This window comes from Symphalangus syndactylus, chromosome 2 (genome assembly GCF_028878055.3).
Source record: "Symphalangus syndactylus isolate Jambi chromosome 2, NHGRI_mSymSyn1-v2.1_pri, whole genome shotgun sequence".
In the NCBI taxonomy this organism is placed as follows: domain Eukaryota; kingdom Metazoa; phylum Chordata; class Mammalia; order Primates; family Hylobatidae; genus Symphalangus; species Symphalangus syndactylus.
The window spans coordinates 5,931,094-5,952,164 of NC_072424.2; the positions used below are offsets into that span (position 1 = coordinate 5,931,094).

At 51.4% G+C, this 21,071-nt stretch overlaps 1 protein-coding gene across 3 annotated transcripts in view; it reads right to left on the reverse strand.

Annotated features, from left to right (window-relative positions):
- INPP5A (inositol polyphosphate-5-phosphatase A) overlaps positions 1–21,071 on the reverse strand; it is a 235,756-nt gene that overhangs the window by 192,645 nt on the left and 22,040 nt on the right. Inside the window, exon 1 of one of the 3 annotated variants that reach the window (XM_055245059.2) lies at positions 15,694–15,712. The exons of the other annotated variants lie outside the window; for them this stretch is intronic. The gene's annotated coding sequence lies outside the window, so the exon portion shown is untranslated. Of the gene's footprint in view, positions 1–15,693; positions 15,713–21,071 lie in introns of those variants that run through there. 3 annotated transcript variants of the gene reach the window in all.

A 21,071-nucleotide genomic window follows, 5' to 3' on the forward strand; every position in this document is an offset into this window, starting at 1 on the left:
AAGCCTGCTGGGTCCCTGATATGGTTTGGCTCTGTGTCTCCACCCAAATCTCATGTCAAATTGTAACCCCAGTGTTGGGGGAGGGACCTGGTGGGAGGTGATTGGATCCTGGGGGCCCAGCACTTTGGGATAACAGAGACGGGCAGATCATGAGGTCAGGAGATCGAGACCATCCTGGCTAACATGGTGAAACCCCCGTCTCTACTAAAAATACAAAAAAATTAGCCAGGCGTGGTGACAGGCACCTGTAGTCCCAGCTACTCCGGAGGCTGAGGCAGGAGAATGGCGTGAACCCTGGAAGCAGAGCTTGCAGTGAGCCGAGATCGCGCCATTGCACTCCAGCCTAGGCAACTGAGCAAGACTCCGTCTCAAAAAAAAAAAAAAAAGAAAAGAAAAGAAAATGAACAGGCAAGCCACAGACTGGGGGAAAGTATCACAAAACATACATCTGACAAAGGACTGGTATCCAGAGTACATAAAGGTCTCCCACAACTCCCTAATGAAAACAAACAACTCAAAAAAAATGGGCAAAAGATATGAACAGACACTTTGCAAAATAAATACATGAATGGTCAATAAGCAGCTGAAAAGATGCTCACCTCCTTAATCCTCAAAGAGATGCCAATAAAACCTGCAGTGAGGTCCCACTGCACACCCCCCAGAAGAGCTAAAACTGAAAAAACAACACCACCAAATGGGGGAAGGATGAGGAGCAGTCAAGGCCTCCACGCACGGTCAGAGGAACAGACACAGCAGAATTGCCCTGGAAAAGTTCCAGAGCCTGTGATAAAACTAAATGCACATCTATTCCAGGACATTGCCACTTCACTCATAGGTAGAATTGCTTAAGAAAATAAAAATAGATGTCCGCAAAAAATGTGTACAAGAATGTTCATAGCATCTTTCCTCATTATAATTAAAACATGTTATCATTGTAAGTTTCCTGAGGCCGGACAGGAGTCTGTCGACAGGAGAACAGCTAAATGTGCTATGGCGTAGTCACACACTCCTACAAAGGACTACTATTCAGCTATGAGAAGGAACAAACCTCTGGTTCGGACAAGAATATGGACCCATCTCAAAAATGTCTGGCAAGAGACTGAAGCCATACAGAGAGAGGGCATCTGTGAATGTGGCGTCCTCCAACAGGCGAAGCTACGTGAGGGAAAACCCACAAGAGCCGCCTCCCTGGAAGGGCCAGGGAAAGGTATGGGGGAGGGGTCTTGGGTGATGGTCAAGCTTCGTGTTTGTTTTGATAACAATTTTGGTTAAACAGACACATCAAAACTCAGCAAATGTGTACTTACGATTTGTACATTTTGCTGTGTATAATTTTTATGTCAAAAGAAAAACATTAAATACTGAGCTCTAGCTAGTGATATTCACACAGAAGCATTTGGGGGAAGTATGCTGATGTCAGCAATTTACCTTGAAATGCATCAAAATCAAGAATGACTGATGGACAAACAGAGGAAAATGTGCTAAAACAAGTATAGTAAAACATTAATGATAGAAGCTAAGTGGCAGATAAACAAGTGTTAGCTATAAAATTCTTTCAGCCTTGTAAGTCAAAATTTTTATAAAACAATCTCACATATGTCTTTAAGAATCAAAAATAAAAGGGCTGAAGTTGATGATCTCTAGGGCCCTTCCTGTGACTTTTTCCCCTAAGCATGGCCAATTCCAGGACAGTATTAGTCCGTTCTCACACTGCCATGAAGACATACCTGGGACTGCTAATTCATGGAGAATAGAGGTCGCATTGACTCACAGTTCCACAGTCTGTACAGGAAGCATGGCTGGGAGGCCTCAGGAAACTTACAATCATGGCGGAAGGCAAAGAGGAAGCAAGCACGCCTTACCATGGTGGAGCAGGAGAGAGTGTGAAAGGGGAAGTGCCACACACTTTTAAACAACCAGATCTCACAAGGACTCACTCACTATCACGAGAACAGTAAGGGAGAAATCGGCCCCCAGGATCCAATCACCTCCCACCAGGTCCCTCCCCCAACACTGGGGTTACAATTTGACATGAGATTTGGGTGGAGACACAGAGCCAAACCATATCAGGGACCCAGCAGGCTTTCTTTTCCTTCTTAAACAGAACCCACTGCAAGTTGCCAAAGAATTCTACTCTCAAGCCACCCAGATGCAGCCCCTGGAATCTTCTGGGCAGATTATTCAATGAAAACTCAGCCCTGGGAGCTGCCAGCAAAGCCCCTGCCAGCAGTGGGAGGAAGGTGGGCCACAAGCCGGGGGCAGACTCCACTCCAGTATCGGGAGTGGACCAGCCTGGGCAAGATAGCAAGACTCCATCTCTACAAAAAAAAAAAAAAAATCTAAAGCAGGTCAGGCATGGTGGCTGAGCTTCAGGTTTGCAAAAGGGGAGCACCAAGAACCAGGCGCCACGGAGAGGCAGGTGGACGACGAAGCAGGGGTCAGATGAAAATAGGGCCCTGTGAATTAAATACTGCTCAATCTTCCGGGCTTCTCCTCTCCTTCACCCCATCAATCGCTACGGGAGGCCAGCCCTGGGCAGCACCAGAGTATCATCTCCCAGCCTCACTGAGGCCCCACCTACAGCAAAGGGACAGGGCAGGATGGCTGGGGAAGCGGGCCCCACCACTGCAGGGCAAGGCTGGAGCCAGCCCCAGAAGCACCTCTGGACACAGAGCTCCCTGGAGAATGGAGCTCACCCTTCTAGTGTCCCTGGCCCACAGCAAGCATCAGCCCAGTTCATCCTCACACAGGCCATCGGGATGCCCAGAGCCCACTCCTTGGCTCCGGCCCCCTCTCCGCCCCTTCCCTGCCCTGCACGATCCCACACCCCTACTGCTCCCACTAGAGCCACCAGTGCAGCTGCTTTCACCACAGTGCTGGGGCAGAGAACTCAAAAGGAGGAAAACGGAGTTCACGCCCTCACTTCCCAACAAGTACGCCTCACTCAGGGGCATGACAGCCACCCACAGCTGCGGCCCCAGACACCAGGAGCCCCACTCGCCACCCCGCCCCACGGTCCCCTCCGTCACCAGCCCACAGGCTCCACCTCCCCCCTCCCCCTACACTCTCCTTCCCCCGCCTCCAGCTAGCCCGGCTTGGAGCCTGCAACTGACCCGGCTCTGCCTCCCTGCCACTCAGAAGCCCAGCTCATTTCACAGCTGCCCGGCACGCACCAGCCTTGAGCCACGCAAACGGGCATCAGGCCCCTTCCTACATCACTGCAACCAGCTCAACCATACAGGTGTGGAAACCGAGGCACAAGAGGACGAGCAGCTTCCCTAGGGCCAATGAGAGGCAGCTCCAGCACTTAAACCCAGAGCCTGTGAGGCCCGACCTCTACTCTGCACCACAGAAGGCAGGCGGGCTGAGCACCTCTGCAGTGCCTGCCACCCTCCCCAAAGCTACGGCCGCAGCCCCTCTGCTGGCACCCCCTCCAACCACCATGCCATTCCCTGGGGCTGCCCACCGTCGAGAGTCTCCTTTCCTCTCTTCTCCTGGAGCCCAGACCCAGCCCCTGCACACTCTCCTGGTGTCCTGGAGCCTGGACCCAGCCCCCACATATTCTTCTGGGTGTCCTGGAGCTCGGACCCAGCCCCCACACACTCTCCTCCCCTGGAGCCTAGACCCACCCCCGCACACTCTCCTGGGTGTCTTGCCCCTAACAGAGCCCGTACCCAGCCCCCACATACTCTCCTGGGTGAGACGCCCCACACACTCTCCTAACAGAGCCCCTCCAGCCCCCACACACTCTCCTGGGTGAGACGCCCCACACACTCTCCTAACAGAGCTGCTCCAGTGCAAGGTCTTGCTCACCTTCACCTGCCGGTGACTGGCATGGGGGCGGCACGCAGAGTGGGCAATGAATGCCAGCCGAGGTGCTCCACATGCACCCAGTGGAGAGAACCAGGGTCTTTGATAAGGCTCTGGCTTGTGCTACAAAGACCACCATAGACAGGGCACCACACAGCCACAGGGGTGGAGGCGGAGTGCCTGGACTCTTGAACCTTCAATGCCCAGGTTTATACGGCACTGAACTAAAACCAGACACAAAAAAGAGAGGGCTCATTTTTATTGCTCTCGAATCAAAGTTCTGCAACACTTTCTGTAGACAGCATAATAATCTCCCAATGGTGAAATAACTTCCCCTCACATGTTAATTTTAGAATCCTGGTTTACTTCATTCAATGCAAGTTCAATATTGAGCCTAATCTCAAAACAAATTTTGAGTGAAGCCAAATTGCTGACATTTAGCAAACACGCCCACAACTAAAATAACCCAAGAAATACCAGTGTCATGGCTGTCCAGCTGCCAGCTTCATGGAGTGCCCCCAAATGGCACAGCTGAACCCCTCGAGGACAGGAAGCCCACACTCCCTTCTCAAACCAGGAGTCTGATGGCTACCGAGTAACCGACGAGGCTGGAACCGAGAGCAGTGGCCATGGGCGAGAGAGGCTGCTGTCCGGCAACCAGGAGAGGCCACTGGGAGGCCACGAACCACCGCTGCCCACAACACCCAATGCCTCCCTGAGACAGGCATGCTGGCTGCACTTTCCCACCTCATCCATCTCCTCAGGGGCCCTCTTGTCCTTCCTTTGGGTCTCAATATCACCTCCAAGGGTCTCAATGTCACCTCCAAGGGTCTCTGTCACCTCCAAGAGCTGCCACTTTCCACCTGACCCCATGGGGGGCTCAGGCCCCTCCCTGATGGCCACCAAAACAGGGGCCACCAAAAGATGGGCCTCAAGACAGCCGGGGCCCACTGTTTTCATGGCCCTGTCCCGTTCCCTGGCCTGGGGCCGGGCATGCGCAGCCCAAGGTAAACGTGTGAACAAAAATCACAGACACAAGAATGCCGCCTATAGGATGCCAGGTACACCCCCACCCCCACATCTCCCATGCCAGGTACCCCACCACCTTTTGACTCCACATCTCCTGTGTAAACTTAACTCAGATACCAACTAGGATATGCAGGCCGGCTTGGAGGATGATCAGAGTCCCGTCCTGAAATGCTTAGGAGCAGACACGGCAACAGAACATGATTCACCACAGGGTGAGGGGGTGGGGGGGCAACCCGCCTGCACTCAGGGTACCACAGCCCAGTCTTTGCCTTCCAGCTTCTCTCCAGGTGCAGCGGCCCTGCCTGGGGGTCCCTCTGCCCCCTCCACTCCTGGCCCCTTCATTCTGCTGAGCCTCAGCCAAAACCCCTTCCCCACAGCCCTGCTACCTTTCAGAGGTCCCTCAGAGTTTTCTGGAGCCCAGCACAAGCCCTCTCCCCATGAGTCAGAGGCACCACAAGTGCGTTCAAACCATGGCACTCAGCCCACCACTGGGCTCACGGCAATTCAGCGGGTGTGACCAGCATTCTGGGAACAGGGCAGACACCAGCAGAGCACGTCCTGGTGGCCCTCGTCAGACTCACTCTAAAACCCAGGTTCTGGGGTGTGAGTCTGGGTGAGACCCTCGGCTCCCCATCCCAGATGGGGACTCTCCCAGGGTCTGTGGCCGGTCAGCACAGGCAAGACGCTGGGTGCATCAGAGATCTGCTTAATTCAGAAGGTAAAATGAGGTGACAACCATTTATTTAAGAAGGTAAACATTTAATGCTTGAAAGTAACGTACGCAAGTTTGTGTTCCAAGATCATTTAGAACACTCTCATTTGCATCCTGTTAGCTGGTTGGGAGAAAAGGTAATGAATGATCTCATGTGCAGTTTAGGCCCCAGAGAGGGTGGATGCAGTGGGGGGCGCAGACTGAGGACAGGAGCGGAGGACCCCTCCCAGCCGCAAGACCTCAGGGAGCCACCACAGCCCACAGCCCAAGGCTAGATTCTCTCCGTCTTTCCATCCAGGGCCAGGGTTGTGTCGAGAATCCACTAGAACCTGCAGCCCCACACCTGAAAGGAAAACCCGCTCAGGAGTGCCACCCAGCACCTGTGCAAGGCCGCATTCTGAACCTCTCCATACTCTCCTCTCCCTGCAGACAGGAGCTGTGCTGTGAGCCTCAGGAAGCAGACAGAGAAGTGCTGTCCTGGGGGCGGGAGGGGCACACCAGCACTTCCCACCTCTGGCAAGAGGGCTGGAGAGGGGCACAGCCACAGCCCCGGGCCACGGCTCCCTCACCTAGCCTCAACCTGGAGCCTGACCTGCACAGGGAGGGCCCAGGGCTGGGCCGTGATCTCAGAGGCTCAGCACATACATTGGCAGGGAAGGGCAGAGTCTGGTCACCAAGGAGCCACAGCAGCCCAGCGGGTGGCTGCAGGTCAGGTGGCATCTGTGGTGGAGGGATGTGGGCAGGGGGCAGTGGGTGAAATCATTTCCCCAGAAAGTACTCGTGGTTCAGGAGGAGAGGGGAGCCACCAGCTCCACAGTCCACAAGAGCTGCGATGTCAGTGGCATCAAGCAGGTCCTTCGGCAAGGAGTGTGAGAAGCAAACAATCATAAAGAAAGAAAACAGCCACAGAGCAGGCGGGGTGTCACTAGGGGACCACACACTCCCCACTGCCAGGGCCCTGGGCCGCACACACCACGCGGGAGCCCACGGCCAGAGGGACACAGGGAACCGGGGAAAGGCTGTCCTGAGGGCCAGAGGCTGAGGCGTCAGGAGTTCCTTGTCTAAGCTGGTGTAGGATTCCTCCTCGCCAAGATAAACACTGCTTACGGATTTCAAATACATGCACTTCCACAGAGAAGCTGAGAAATAAATGGCTCCGCTGCTTGTGGTTTGGTTAGGGAAGTAGGATAGTGCTCATTGCTTTCCCCTTTTTACCAGTTTCCAAATGATTGTGAATGTGGTTAGATCGGTTTGGTTACTAATTTTATGATGTTTAACCAGACTGACAGTGACATGCAGGCCCCAGTGGTGCCTGGTGCCTCAGCCTGTACTCACCTCCCATCCTGACCCTGTGAGCTGCGGGGGGCTGGGAGCAGGCTAGCCACATGTCAGTTCTGCACAAGCCTTTCTGGGAGCTACACGTCAGGTAAGAGGACCAATCCCTCCCTCAGGCAGAAAGCAGGTGTCATCCAAATGCCAAAAGCAGGCAAGTATCAGGCGGCCGCCCTTCAGCACACAGATCAGGGCCGGTGCTGGTGATGTGTCCGGGCTGGTGCAAACGCCAGCCTGCAGAGGAAGAATGCAGCATTCAACACAGAGTCCCAGCAGCTGGACAGGGAGCCTGAGGGCTGGGTCACCTGTCACCTGTCACCCTGTGGACCTGGCATCATGTGTTTTCCACGGACACCCCGAATCCGAAGCCCCCGAGAGGACTCCGCAGACCATATGCTGTGGTGTGCTTTGCGTTTCTATCATCTGTTGGGCTGCAGGCTTCCAGGCTAGAGGGCTCCTCACCACCAGAAGTCCGTGCCTACCAGCTGCCTCACGCCCTAAGGCCCAGCAACAAGGACAAGCCCCTCCCCAGAGCTTCCGGAAGGCTCTCACAGAAACCACATTCCAGGCCTTTTAAAAGGAAAAATACCCCCCAGCTACTCCGGAGGCTGAGGCAGGAAAATGGCTTGAATCCAGGAGGCAGAGGTTGCAGTGAGCTGAGATCGCACCACTGCACTCCAGACTGGGCAACAGAGCGAGACTCTGTCTCAGAAACAAACAAAAAACAAACAAACAAACAAAAAACATACTGAGACCCCATCTCTACAAACAAATAATAAAATAAAATACAAAATTACAAAAAAAGAAAAAAAGAAAAACACCCTCCCTAAGACCTCTGTTCACCCCTCCCTGTGTGAGGCCCAGGAGGCATCAGTAAACAGAAACAAGGCCAGCCCTCACACAGCAGGCACACCCCAACATCTCAACAAAGCCTCACAGAGCACGCACACCCCAACATCTCAACAAATCCTCACAGAGCATGCACACCCCAACATCTCAGCAAAGCCTCACAGAGCACGCACACCCCAACATCTCAACAAAACCTCATGCAGGACGCACACCCCAACATCTCAACAAAACCTCACACAGCAGGCACACCCCAACATCTCAGCAAAGCCTCACAGAGCACGCACACCCCAACATCTCAACAAAACCTCACGCAGGACGCACACCCCAACATCTCAACAAAACCTCACACAGCACACACACCCCAACATCTCAACAAAACCTCAGTATCTGCAAAAAGTAGCTGTGCATGAAATAAACTGAGCTGATGTTTCTTTAAACAAGTTCTTTCACTGGGATTCCGGAGACCCAGGTCTTGCATTTCAGCAATCAGCAGAGCAAGGGAAACACTCCAAGGCACGCTGCAGACAGACGCCCAGCAGGGGCAGGGCCAGAAGCAACACCAGGTTAAGTGGCACAAACTTTCCCTCAGCAACAGTGTCCTCTGAATCCTGTCCTGTTATAAACGCTACCCTGTAAAGCCAGAAAGAGCACACAAGCCCATTACGAGGACTAGGGCATGAGAACCAGCAATACCAAAAACACTTCCCAAGGGCTAGACACGTGAAAAAGAGCAAACAGCACAGCCCCACCAAGAGCGCTGGGTCATGCTGCTTCACAGGGAAAGCAGCCCCGGGCGTGCCCAGCATCCCTCACAGGGAAAGCAGCCCCGGGCAGGTGTGCTCAGCATCCCCCTCCCCCAGGACGGCACCAGCACAGCCCTACGCAAGGCCCCACCCCCAGAAACCAGGACTCCTCCCAGGAGAGCGTGCAGCTCAGGCACCTTCCTGCAAAACAGAAGCTCAGGGAAGGCACCTGGTCCAGAAGGTGAGGGGCCCCACACCAGGGGCATCTTGCCAGCTGAGAAACTCCGACATTCTTCTGAAGCCCCCTCATGGGCCACAGGCGTTTTCCTCTGAGTATCACAACGGTCCCTCCGGCCAGCCTCTCGGCACACCTGGACCAATACCCTGTGGGTTTCCGGCCAGGCTCTTGGATGAGTCACCTTTTCCTAGACTATCTGTGGTGCCAGACATGAGCTGTCAAATCCCCAGTGTGTAAGTCCCAGGAGGGCTCTGCAGGCTTGTCCTGTGCTGCACGCTACTCAGCAGGCCTGAGGTCTCTTCTAGTCAGGAGGGACCACAGGAAACAGTGAGACAGAGGGGCACAGCAGTGGGGGACAGAGGTGGTGGTCAGGGTGCGGCCCACTCTGCCTCTAGCCCAGTTGGTCATTAACAAACTTAGATGCCAGAGCCAGCCCCAGCTCAGTTCACACCCTGCCCCCTCCACCTGCTACCTCAGGGCCTCACACTGGCTGCTCACTTGCTAGCCCCTATGTTTCCATCTGTGCAATGGAGCAACACAGCACAGGCATCAGGGCTGTGGGGATGACAGGTCTCCCTGCAGATACTCGAGGTCCTTACAGCACGCACGTCAGGGCTGTGGGGATGACAGGTCTGCCTGCAGACACTCGAGGTCCTTACGGCACAAACGTCAGGGCTGACATACCTAGAGACACACCACATCCTTACAGCACTATCTGGCACATAAAGGACATAAATATCAGCTGCACGTTTTTTTAATTTAGCTAAGCTCCTTAATAGCTCTGTGTAGTCCAAAGTTGGTGGTTTTATCAGTGGTCATGAGTGACCCAGAACCACACACAGCGGCAGGGCCAGGTGGGCAGCAGGAGCTGGGCCTCTATGTTCACCCAAAGGGAACTGAAAGAAGCCCTTTCCCACAGCTGGGGAGGACAAGGCCCAGACAGGCCCATGTGGCAGAGCCTGGCGTAACAGCAGAGAGGGTAGGCAGGTCCCAACAGTGTGATGAGGGATGGGTGTGTCCTTGCGCCGATGGCCCTTCTCCTCTGCTCGGCAGGAGCCTCTGGCCTCTCTGCTTTGCTAGGTGATCTCTCCTTTTCTCCCTCTTGCCGTTCACCTCATTCAGCAAAAGGCACCAGCCTCATGCTGCATTCCCAGGTAGCTGCTGTCAGGGCCAGGGAAGGTGCCCAAAGGGCCCAAGGCGGAGCCCACGGTGAGGACGGCCCAGCAGGTGGGCGTGCACTGTGCCCAGCTGGACCTGGCCAGGCAGCAGGAGGGGTTTGGAGAATGTTCCAACCCCCCCAAACCCATGGGAGTAAGCTGCGGTAGGGAGGGAGTGCCTCGTTTTCATCCCTCAGCCCCCATCCACCAGGAGAGCCAGGCAGGCTGCTGCCGTGTGATGCGCCGCTGTGCCGATGAGAGGCGACCTGAGAGCAGCAGCGGCCGGAAGGACAGCCCGCTATCCACATCGCAGCACGAAGCTCACTGGCACAAGACACCCACCTCCTGCTGTTCTGGCAGCCCGGAAACACCCAGCACCAGCCAGTCACCCAGAAGTGTCACCACCGCATGGGCATCCCCCGCCTACACGGTTACCACCACTTCCAAATGGCTCAGTTGGTCCCTTGGTTTTATTGTTGGTGCACTGGAATTCTTAAAAAAAAAAAAAAGTGTTTTGGTACTTAGAAACACAAGAGTTGAAAACGAAATATTCAAAGCAAACACCCACAATGAAGATTCAGTGGCCAAGTTGCCCAGTTCTCCCATGAGTCTGTGGTCAGCACCAGCAGCAGCACCAGGCCAGCGGGGGTCCGAGGACCCAGTGACAGCTAGAGAAGCCTTCCCACCCCTTTCTCCCCTCCCCAGACAGGATCGCAGAGGGACTCCATATACCTCATCGGAAGGAAAACCCTCCAGCTCCACCTGAACTCCTCCCGCTTCCCAGGGCCAGAGATGAAACTGATGGATACGAAGGTGCCCACAGGGCGTCCACAGAAGGGCTACAATTAACAGTGAGCCCCAATAGTCATCTGGATCTATGAGAGCTCACAGCTCAAAGCAAACGTGCAGTCACCAGCAAGAAAACATCAGCAGAGCATAGGCTCACACCTGTAATCCCAACACTCTGGGAGGCTGAGGCAAGTGGATCACCTGAGGTCAGGAGTTCGAGACCAGCCTGGCCAATATGGCGAAACCCCGTCTCTACTAAAAATTCAATTAAAAAAAACAGTGGGGGCCTGGCGAGGTGGCCTACGCCTGTAATCCCAGCACTTTGGGAGGCTGAGGCAGAGAATTGCTTGAATCCGAGAGGCGGAGGTTGTGGTAAGCCGAGATCGCGCCATCGCACTCTAGCCTAGGCAACCAAGTGAGACTCCATCTCAAAAAAAAAAAAAAAAAAAAAAAAAAAAAAGAATGCCAGTAAGAACATATTGTGAGCTACGCTGCCTTGCTCTTTGCAAATATATGTAGTAAACTTACATAGTTTTGACAATAAAATTTCTGTACTTATTCACTAAGCTTCAATTGTCTCATAAAACTTCTTTTTTGTTTTTTGTTTTGTTTTGTTTTGTTTTGTTTTTGAGACAGTTTCACTCTTGTCACCCAGCCTGGAATGCAATAGTGCAATCTCGGCTCACTACAACCTCCACCTCCTGGGTTCAAGTGATTCTCCTCCCTCAGCCTCCCGAGTGGCTGATGTTACGGGTGCCCAACACCACGGTTGGCTGATTTTTATTTTTATTTTTTGCATTTTTAGTAGAGATGGGGTTTTACCACATTGGCCATGCTGGTCTCAAGCTCCTGACCTCAGGTGATCCACCCACCTCGGCCTCCCAATTACCAGCCTCCCAGTAATCCCAGTAGCTGGGATTACAGGTGTGAACCACTGCGCCCAGGCCACAAAAATTCTTAATTTACAAATGGAAAACTCGAGGCTTTAACTGAAGGCAGCTTAATAATTCTGTTATCTCATGGAGACATGAAGGACAACTTTTGAAATATTAAAACAAACTTCGCTATTGATACACATGGAAATGGCTTCCAGAGAAACACACGGGAACCCTTAGCAGGGTCCTCCACAGGTGGTACCAGGTGAACACCAGGAAGAATGTCTGGTGTTTCAGCCAAGTTTTTTTTTTTTTTGAGACGGAGTCTTGCTCTGTCACCAGGCTGGAGTCCAGTGGCACGATCTCAGCTCACTGTAACCTCCACCTCCTAGGTTCAAGCAATTTCCTGCCTCAGCCTTCTGAGTAGCTGGGATTACAGGCGCGCACCACCACGCCCAGCTAATTTTTGTATTTTTAGTAGAGAGGAGGTTTCACTATGTTGGCCAGGATGGTCTTGATCTCTTGACCTCGTGATCCGCCCACCTCGGCCTCCCAAAGTGCTGGGGTTACAGGCGTGAGCCACCGCGCCCGGCCTCAGCCAATATATTTTTTTAATTTTTTGCCAGATGTGGTAATTAAGCACTAAGTTACATGATCATTCAAAAAGGAAAGCATATAATTCAGTATAATTCACATTAAATCTTTTCTGAATAAGCTTTGTATGTAGAGAACATTAAATATGTTTTAAATAACCAGATACTGGAATAAAAAGCTGGAATCAGTTGGACTTCAGGCCACAGGTGCAAAAGCAGCTTTGGAAGTCACACGGAGCCCCGCATCTTCACCACAGACACGTTTACATGGAGCGGAAAAGGGAGGGGGATGGAAAAACTGGGAAAACCCAAATAAAGCCTGTAGTTTGGTCAACAGTAGTGTTCCGTGTTACCATCCTGGCTCTGACAAACGAAGCATGGTTATTTATGATGTTCCTATCAGGGGAAACACAGGAACCAAACCTAAAATTATTCACCATACAAAGGTTTTTAAAAGTTGCCCAAGGGGCTGTGCCCAGCAGCTCACACCTGTAATCCCAGCATTCTGAGAGGCCGAGAAGGGAGAAGTTCAACACCGTCTTGGGGAACATAGTGAGCCTCCATCTCAAAAACTTAATAAATAAAATAAAAGTTGCCCAAGTAAAAGAGAGTTATTTTGTTTTGGTTGTTTGGGTATTTTTGCGTGTTTCCTTCCTGCTTCTGCAGAATGTGGGATGAGAATCTGACAGTGGCATCTGAGAAGGACGGTGTCACCTGCACAGGAGGGTGGCCGGATGGAGACAGGAAAAGAACTGGTTCCTGGTGACATCACTGAGCTGCTTGCCCTCCCGGGAGCCTCCCTCCTACAGACATTCCAGGGCAAATGACACCAACGTCCATGAGGGGTTCTGTTACTGTAGCAGACAGGACCCGGACTAATACCCTGTGCCTCCTGAGAGATCAGAGCTCAAGATTAGCAACAGTTACTATTTCTCCATAAACCACTATTACAGGTTTTCAATAGATTCTCGTGTTTTCCAGATGCACAATCATATTTGCAACTAGCGTCTCTCCATTCTAGTATTCAATATTTACATTATTCTTTCTCTCGTTAAATTGTTAATCTCACTAGCTAGAGCTTCTGAAACTATATTACACAACTGTGGCTATGTGGGGTGTCTTGTCCCTGACACTAGCGGAAATGCCTGATTCTGTGTTTTAAAATTATATTATGGAAATACATGTTTTAACTTTATTAAGAATAATCATTTTTCAATCAAAAGTAGGCATTCAATATTAACAAATACATTTTCAGCATCTATAGAGATAACCTAACAAGGTTTCTCCTATTGATGAATTATTAACTTATGAAAACAGGGAATTACATCCCTCAACCTTTCGGAACATGAACTTATTCTTACGTTTCTAGTACGAACACACTGGATCGAGTTTATTTGCTATTGGGTCTTAAGCCGAGATGGTTTCACTCACAAGCAACAGCAAGACAACTGCACAGCTGTTTCCACGGTGCCACCTTCTGTCGGGCCTCCGTATCCCTGCATTTTCCTTCTGCCTGATAAGAGGGCTGGTTGAAAGGGAACTAGGGCCGGATGTTCCTCAACAGTTTGGTAGAATCCACTCTGGAAATACCTACATCTGGAGCTTTTTTGGGACAGCAACTTTAACAAGTCGATCAATCTTTTTAATTTTTTTCCTAATAACTGGTCAATTTAGTGTCTCCCTCTCTTCTGGAGTCAGTTGGATCATGCATACCTTGCATACATACCAATTTTTTCAAAAGTATTTGAACATCGCTGAGCAAATTAATGTCTTAAAACTGTTTTAAGTTTGACAGGTTTCCTTGAAGAACCAAGGACAACCACACACGTGGCCAGGTGTGAGTCACACCCAGAGAACACTCCTGAGGCCACAACACCTCCCTGAGACCGACCACAGGGCTCTCTTGTCTACGACTGCTCCAGGCTACGAAACTGAGCAAAGTGGTCTTCACTCCTGGAAGACTCCACTGAGGGTACCTCCACACACAAGCCTCCAATTCAAAGAGACTCAAAACTAGGAGGAAATGGCACACACAAACACACACACACATTCACATACATACATGCACACATACATGCACACACAGAGACCTACACACACTCTCACACACACACACTCACACATTCACATACACACATGCACACACAGAGACCCACACACACCCTCTCACACACACATACACACATTCACATACACACACGCAAAGAGACCCACACACAATGGCACACACACACACACACACACACAAACTCAGGCACACATTCACATACACATGCACTCAAACACACCCACACATAGACCCACATACACACACATGCACACATATACATATACATACATACACGCACACATACACACATGCACACACAGTGACGTACATGCACAAGTGCACATGCATACAGACATACACACACATACATATATACACACACAGGAAGGCTTTTGTCTTGCCTATTTTAGACATCTGGGCCAAAAGGTAATGCCTAGGCCTGGATCTGTTCCACTGTCTAAACACACAAATCCAAAGCTATCTGGGAAGGTTGTGTTCAGATGGGCCCATAAACTCCAAATACCTAACAAACCGTGCACATCAGGGAGTGTGTTACCACACACTGTGGGGTTAAAAGTCACCGGATGAAAGTGCTTCAGAGAAGCCTTTGGCTTATTCCTTGAGTTGTTTAGGGTCAGACTTAAAACTGGCCAGGTGTGGTGGTGCATGCCTGTAACCCCAGCACTCAGGGAGATGGGGGCAGGAGGATCCCTTGCAGAAGGTCAGGGCTGCAGTGAGCCGTGGCCATGCCATGCACACCAGCCTGGACAACAGAGCTGAGACCTTGACTCGAAAACAAAACAAAACAAAAAAATTTTTTAAGAATTAAAATAAATCTTTAGATATGTACCATCTCACTCTACAAAATACGCAGGGACATTCCGAACTCTCTATTCAGGACAAACGTAGAGCAGTGCTGTGAATGGCTTGCTGGTGTTGGTACTGCTGCTCTGGGGAGCGGGGTGGCGGAGGCTCATACCAGGTGACCCAAGTGGCCTCCCCAAGCACAGCCCAGAGCCCATGGGTGGAATTCTCATGGCCAGCACAGGCCCAGGCATACGGGGGCACGCAACAGACATGTGCTGCATGAATAAGGAGCCCCAGGTGACACCATCCTACCGACCAGAACTCCCAGACCTCATAGAAGAACCCGTCCGCCACCAGGAGCTCCAAACAAGAGCTGGGCCCAGCGGCCTCTGGCAGGGCCTGGGCACCCAAAAGTCACACTGCACACTCCCGTCTGCCCTGCACTCACTGCCATTTGGCACGGTCTGTTTATTTTTAATCGTAAATTTTCATCCAGTTAAAATACACTCTTGTTATATAAACTTCTACTCCAATAACACTGAACTGCTGGCAACGACCCTCCATCGCCAGTGGTACTTTCATGGCCACCAACTCATAATGAGCCGAGCCCTGGGCCGGTGACTATGAGGAGGAGGGGCCACACAGCCCAGGGAGGCAGCCAGGGGCTCTGGGAGACCCTGGCTACCATGAAAAACCATTTGTCACTCACCCATTGAGCAGGTCAGGGCCTTGAAGCCCACCAGAGACATGCTCGCAACCCTCTTCAAGAAGCGCAGTCCCAGGCTGGGCGCGGTGGCTCACGCTTGTAATCCCAGCACTTTGGGAGGCCGAGGCGGGCAGATCACAAGGTCAGGAGATCGAGACCACAGTGAAACCCCGTCTCTACTAAAAATACAAAAAAATTAGCCAAGCGTGGTGGCGGGCGCCTGTAGTCCCAGCTACTCGGAGAGGCTAAGGCAGGAGAATTGCTTGAACCCGGGAGGCGGAGCTTGCAGTGAGCCGAGATTGCGCCACTGCACTCCAGCCTGGGCGACAGAGCGAGACTCCGTCTCAAAAAAAAAAAAAAAAAAAAAAAAAAAAAGAAGCGCAGTCCCTGAATCCCTGAATCGGGGTGGAGGGAGAAGTCCAACTCCTCCATAAGAGCCATAAGAGGTCCCCTGGGACTGTTGCCTCCCCTCCCCGGGATCATGTGTCACCCCAGGGACCAATCACAGTCTCCCCACTGACGATGGCGGCCACACCCACAACGTGCACACCACATTTCCCCAAACAAGCCGAGACAACGACAGCGACGAGCAGGACGAAAAGTCGTGACGTCCACAATGGTTGAACTAGTTTACAGTCCCACCAACAGTGTAAAAGTGTTCCTATTTCTCCACATCCTCTCCAGCACCTGTTGTTTCCTGATTTTTTAATGATGGCCATTCTAACTGGTGTGAGATGGTATCTCATTGTGGTTTTGATTTGCATTTCTCTGATGGCCAGTGATGAGGAGCATTTCTTCATGTGTTTTTTGGCTGCATAAATGTCTTCTTTTGAGAAGTGTCTGTTCATGTCCTCTGCCCACTTTTTGATGGGGTTGTTTGTTTTTTTCTTGTAAATTTGTTTGAGTTCATTGTAGATTCTGGATATTAGCCCTTTGTCAGATGAGTAGGTTGCAAAAATTTTCTCCCATTGTGTAGGTTGCCTGTTCACTCTGATGATAGTTTCTTTTGCTGTGCAGAAGCTCTTTAGTTTAATGAGATCCCATTTGTCGATTTTGGCTTTTGTTGCCATTGCTTGAAGTCAGTGTGGCGATTCCTCAGGGATCTAGAACTAGAAATACCATTTGACCCAGCCATCCCATTACTGGGTATATACCCAAAGGACTATAAATCATGCTGCTATAAAGACACATGCACACATATGTTTAGTGCGGCACTATTCACAATAGCAAGGAGTTGGAACCAACCCAAATGTCCAACAACGATAGACTGGATTAAGAAAATGTGGCACATATACACCATGGAATACTATGCAGCCATAAAAAATGATGAGTTCGTGTCCTTTGTAGGGACATGGATGAAACTGGAAAACATCATTCTCAGTAAACTATCGTAAGGACAAAAAACCAAACACCGCATGTTCTCACTCATAGGTGGGAATTGAACAATGAGAACTCATGGACACAGGAAGGGGAACATCACGCTCCGGGGACTGTTGTGGGGTGGGGGGAGGGGGGAGGGACAGCATTAGGAGATACACCTAATGCTAAATGACGAATTAATGGGTGCAGGAAATCAACATGGCACATGGATACATATGTAACAAACCTGCACATTGTGCACATGTACCCTAAAACCCTAAAGTATCATAAAAAAAAAAAAAAAAAAAAAAAAGAAAAGTCGTGACGTGAGAAGCCCAGGGGAGCGGCAGCAGCAGCTGATCCGCCCAGAGGCAGCACTGCAGGGCAGCAGGCTCCTGAAGCAGCTGCTGAAACTGTCCTAACTGAGGAGGGCATCCTCAAGCCCATCTCCCGTGGCTAAAAGACGCAGAAATGGCTTGGTGAGTTTGCAGCCCACAGCCGCGGCTGGGCCTCTCGGTTTGAACCAGGACGACTTTGCTCCCGCTCTGCCCTGACTCAGCCGCCAGGGCTCGGGGCTCAGGGTAGAGTGGACATGAGCCACCGTGGAAGTGAATACGCCTCCCTGGCAACCGGCCACCACTACAGGGGGCAAACCACTAAAGCAGTGAGAAGGCGAGTTACAAATCCCCCAGGGGCTGTCCCACCAGCAAGCGCAAGGAAAACCAACAACCAATCTGTGGGCCAGGGTGAACGTACGGTGTGCTTTCCTTTCTCTCTTTCCTTTCATTTTTCTGTAGGACACCCACTCGCACTTCGTTTTTCAATAGCAGTCCTGAGAGAGAAATCCTTTTGATCCTATTTTCTGCTGCTTTTCCTACCCTGTATACGTTCTACATTCACCTAATAAAACATAAAGCAATAGGTTTTTGTGAAGCATGAAGATGACGGCGCTGCTGTTCACTGTCCTTGATTTAATCACAGCTGGTGCTCACATTTGCAGGACCCACATCCTCACAGAAAAGGCTCCCGCAGCACCCGGCAGACGCTGCGCTATCCACACCCCAGAGCAGAGCCTGGCCCCGGAGACCCCGCTTCCCTAACAGATTGGCCAAGATCCTCAGCAATGCCACAGCCAGCCCCCAGGGACTGTGAGGGTGTGCAGGGACCTGGCACTCAGTAGGACCCTGAGGCCAACTCACAGCCACCAGGTGTGGCTGCTCCAGGGCCCAGCTCCACAGCCTGGAATCTGAACAGAACGTCAGTCTCCCCCAGCCCCTCCCCATCTGGTCTCCTCCAGCACCTTGCAGTCTCTCTGCCTGGGCAGGGGCATGGCACCTCCTCACCTCCTGCCAGCTCTGGCCCATGAGGGCACCTCCTCCCCACAGCCCTCTCCACAACCCTCCCCGAAGCCCTCTGCAGAGCAGCCGGCGTGGCCAGGGAGGAGCACACGGGGAAGGGGGCACCAGGGAGCAGACGGGACCTGAGACACCCGGGCAGGGGAAGGAGGGCACCACCGCCCCGAGCCTGCGACTTCACAGAGCTCCAAGCTCAAGGCTCTGTCCCTCTCGAGGGGCCTCTGCAGCTGCCGTCCATCCCCACAGGCCTGCAGAGCCAAAGGCTCGTCCTGGCGTGGGGGTGACTTTAAATCGCCCTCGAGATGAGCCGTGGAAGCGTGCTGCTCCTCACAGTGCCGTGGGCTCTGAGGGAAAGAGAAGCCAGCAGGGCTTTCTCCACCTCAAGAAAACCAGCTCCAGTTCATTCTGGCCACACTCATGCCATGTGTGCACACGCACCATGTTTCACATGCTGGGAGCTGGAGGCGGCAGCCACATCCAGAATGCAGTCTCTGCCTGTCATGGAGAGGTGTGATGGGTGTGCAGGGAGCCGAGTCTGTGCCTCGCTATGACCCAACGAGCTGCTGGGTGCACATTCCTCACAGGAACTCTACACGCCTCATGGGGGGAGCCACCCCAAGGCCCGGGTTCACCTACGTGTCCTCCCACCTCCCAACAACACTGCCAGGTCTGTGCCCACTTCCAGAAGGGCCGCAGACAGGCAGCAGACAGGCCGGAGGTGGCGAGCAGGCCACGCAGAAGGTGCGTCCCAGGTTCCCTGGGCGCCAGGCCTGGCCCAGCCGTATCAAGCCCTGGACGCCTGTGATGTGCAGAGGTCATGCCTGGCACCCATCTGGGCCAGGGCGGTGCAGCAGGAGGAGGACGCCAGCCCCAGAAGCCACAGGCAAGCCTCACAGTGCACAGTGCAGATGAATGCACCCCTCTTCACAGGAGGCCGCCAAGCCTGGCTCTTTGGCCCTTCCTGGCCACCACCTAATGTTTTTTGTTTTTAAACTTCCTTTCCTGCTTAAACTGCAGACATGAGTTTGCCCATCATAACTAGAACCCTGAAGCTGACAAACCCACAAGGGAGGCTTTAAAATCATCTTGCCGGGATCTCCCAGCCACATCATATGCTCCTGAGGACAGGGTCAAGCCATCTGCTCCCCTCCCCAGGACCGACCCCTATTAAGTAAGAACTGCATCTACAGATCCAACACAACCCCCAAAATTCCAGCAGGGTGGTGTGTGTGTAAATTCCAGCAGGGTTGTGTGTGTGTAAATTCCAGCAGGGTGGTGTGTGTGTGTGTGGAAATTGACAAACTAATCCTAAAATCAAAACAGCAATGCAAGGAAACCAGAATAGTCAAAACAATCTTGAATAAAAGACAACAGAGTTGGAACTCTCACTTTCTGATTTCAAAACCTACCTCAATGCTACAATGATCAGGTCTGTGGTACTGGCATAAGGACAGACACATAGATAATGAAACAGAATCAAGAATCCAAAAATAAATCTATATATTCATGGTCAATTAACTTCCAACAAGGATGCCAAGAAAAATTCAATGAGGAAGAATAGTCTTTTCAAAAATGGTACTCAGACAACCAGATACAGACATGCAAAAGAATGAAGACCCCTACCTCACACCAGATACAAAAATTAACTCAAAATATTTCAAAGACCTACATGTAAGAGCTAAAACTATAAAAATCTAAAAAGAAAAAATAAGGGTAAATTTTTGTGACCTTGATTAGGAAATGGCTTCTGGTTATGACAGCTGAAGCACAAAACTTAAAAAAAACTAGCCAGGTGTGGTGATGCAAGTCTGTAGTCCCCGCTATTCCAGAGGCTGGGGTGGGAGGATCACTGGACCCCAGGAGGTCGAGGTTGCAATGAACCATGATCACATCACTAAACTCCATGAACTCCAGCCTGGGCAACAGGGCAAGACCCTGTCTCAAAAAAAAAAAAAAAGTGCTTCAAAGGACATTATCAAAAAAGTGAAGACAATGCACACAACAAGAGAAAACATTTGTAAATTAAGTATCTATCTAATAAGGGTCTAGCATCCAGAATATGTAAAGAACTCTTAAAACTCAACAATTAAAAAAAAAAAAAAGCCTGGGCATGGTGGTTCACACCTATAATCCCAGCATTTTGGGAGGCCAAGGCAGGAGGACTGCTAGAGGCCTATAGTTTGATACCAGACTACAACATAGCGAGACCCTGTCTTTACAAACTAAAAATTTTAAAAATTAGCCAAGCATGCTGACGCATGCCTGTGGTCCCAGCTACATGAGATGCTGCTGCATGGGAGGCGGGAGGACACCTTGAGCCCAAGAGGAGGCACAGTAGCTATCATCGCACCACTGCACTCTGGCCTGGGCAGCAGAGCGAGAACCTGTCTCTTAAAAAAAAAAAAAATTAAAATGTGCCATGGATTTGAATAAGCGTTGCTTCAAAGCAGATCTACAAATACCCAGTAAGCACACGAAAGACACTCAACATGATTACTCATCAGGGAAATGCAATTCAAAGCCACCAGGAGATACCACTGCACACCCACCAGGACGGTTACAGTAAAAAGGATGGACAATCACGAGTACTGTTCTGTGACGTTGAAAGTCTGCAGCCCTCAGACACTGCTCGCAAGAACGAAAAATGCTGCAGCTGCTGTGGAAAGA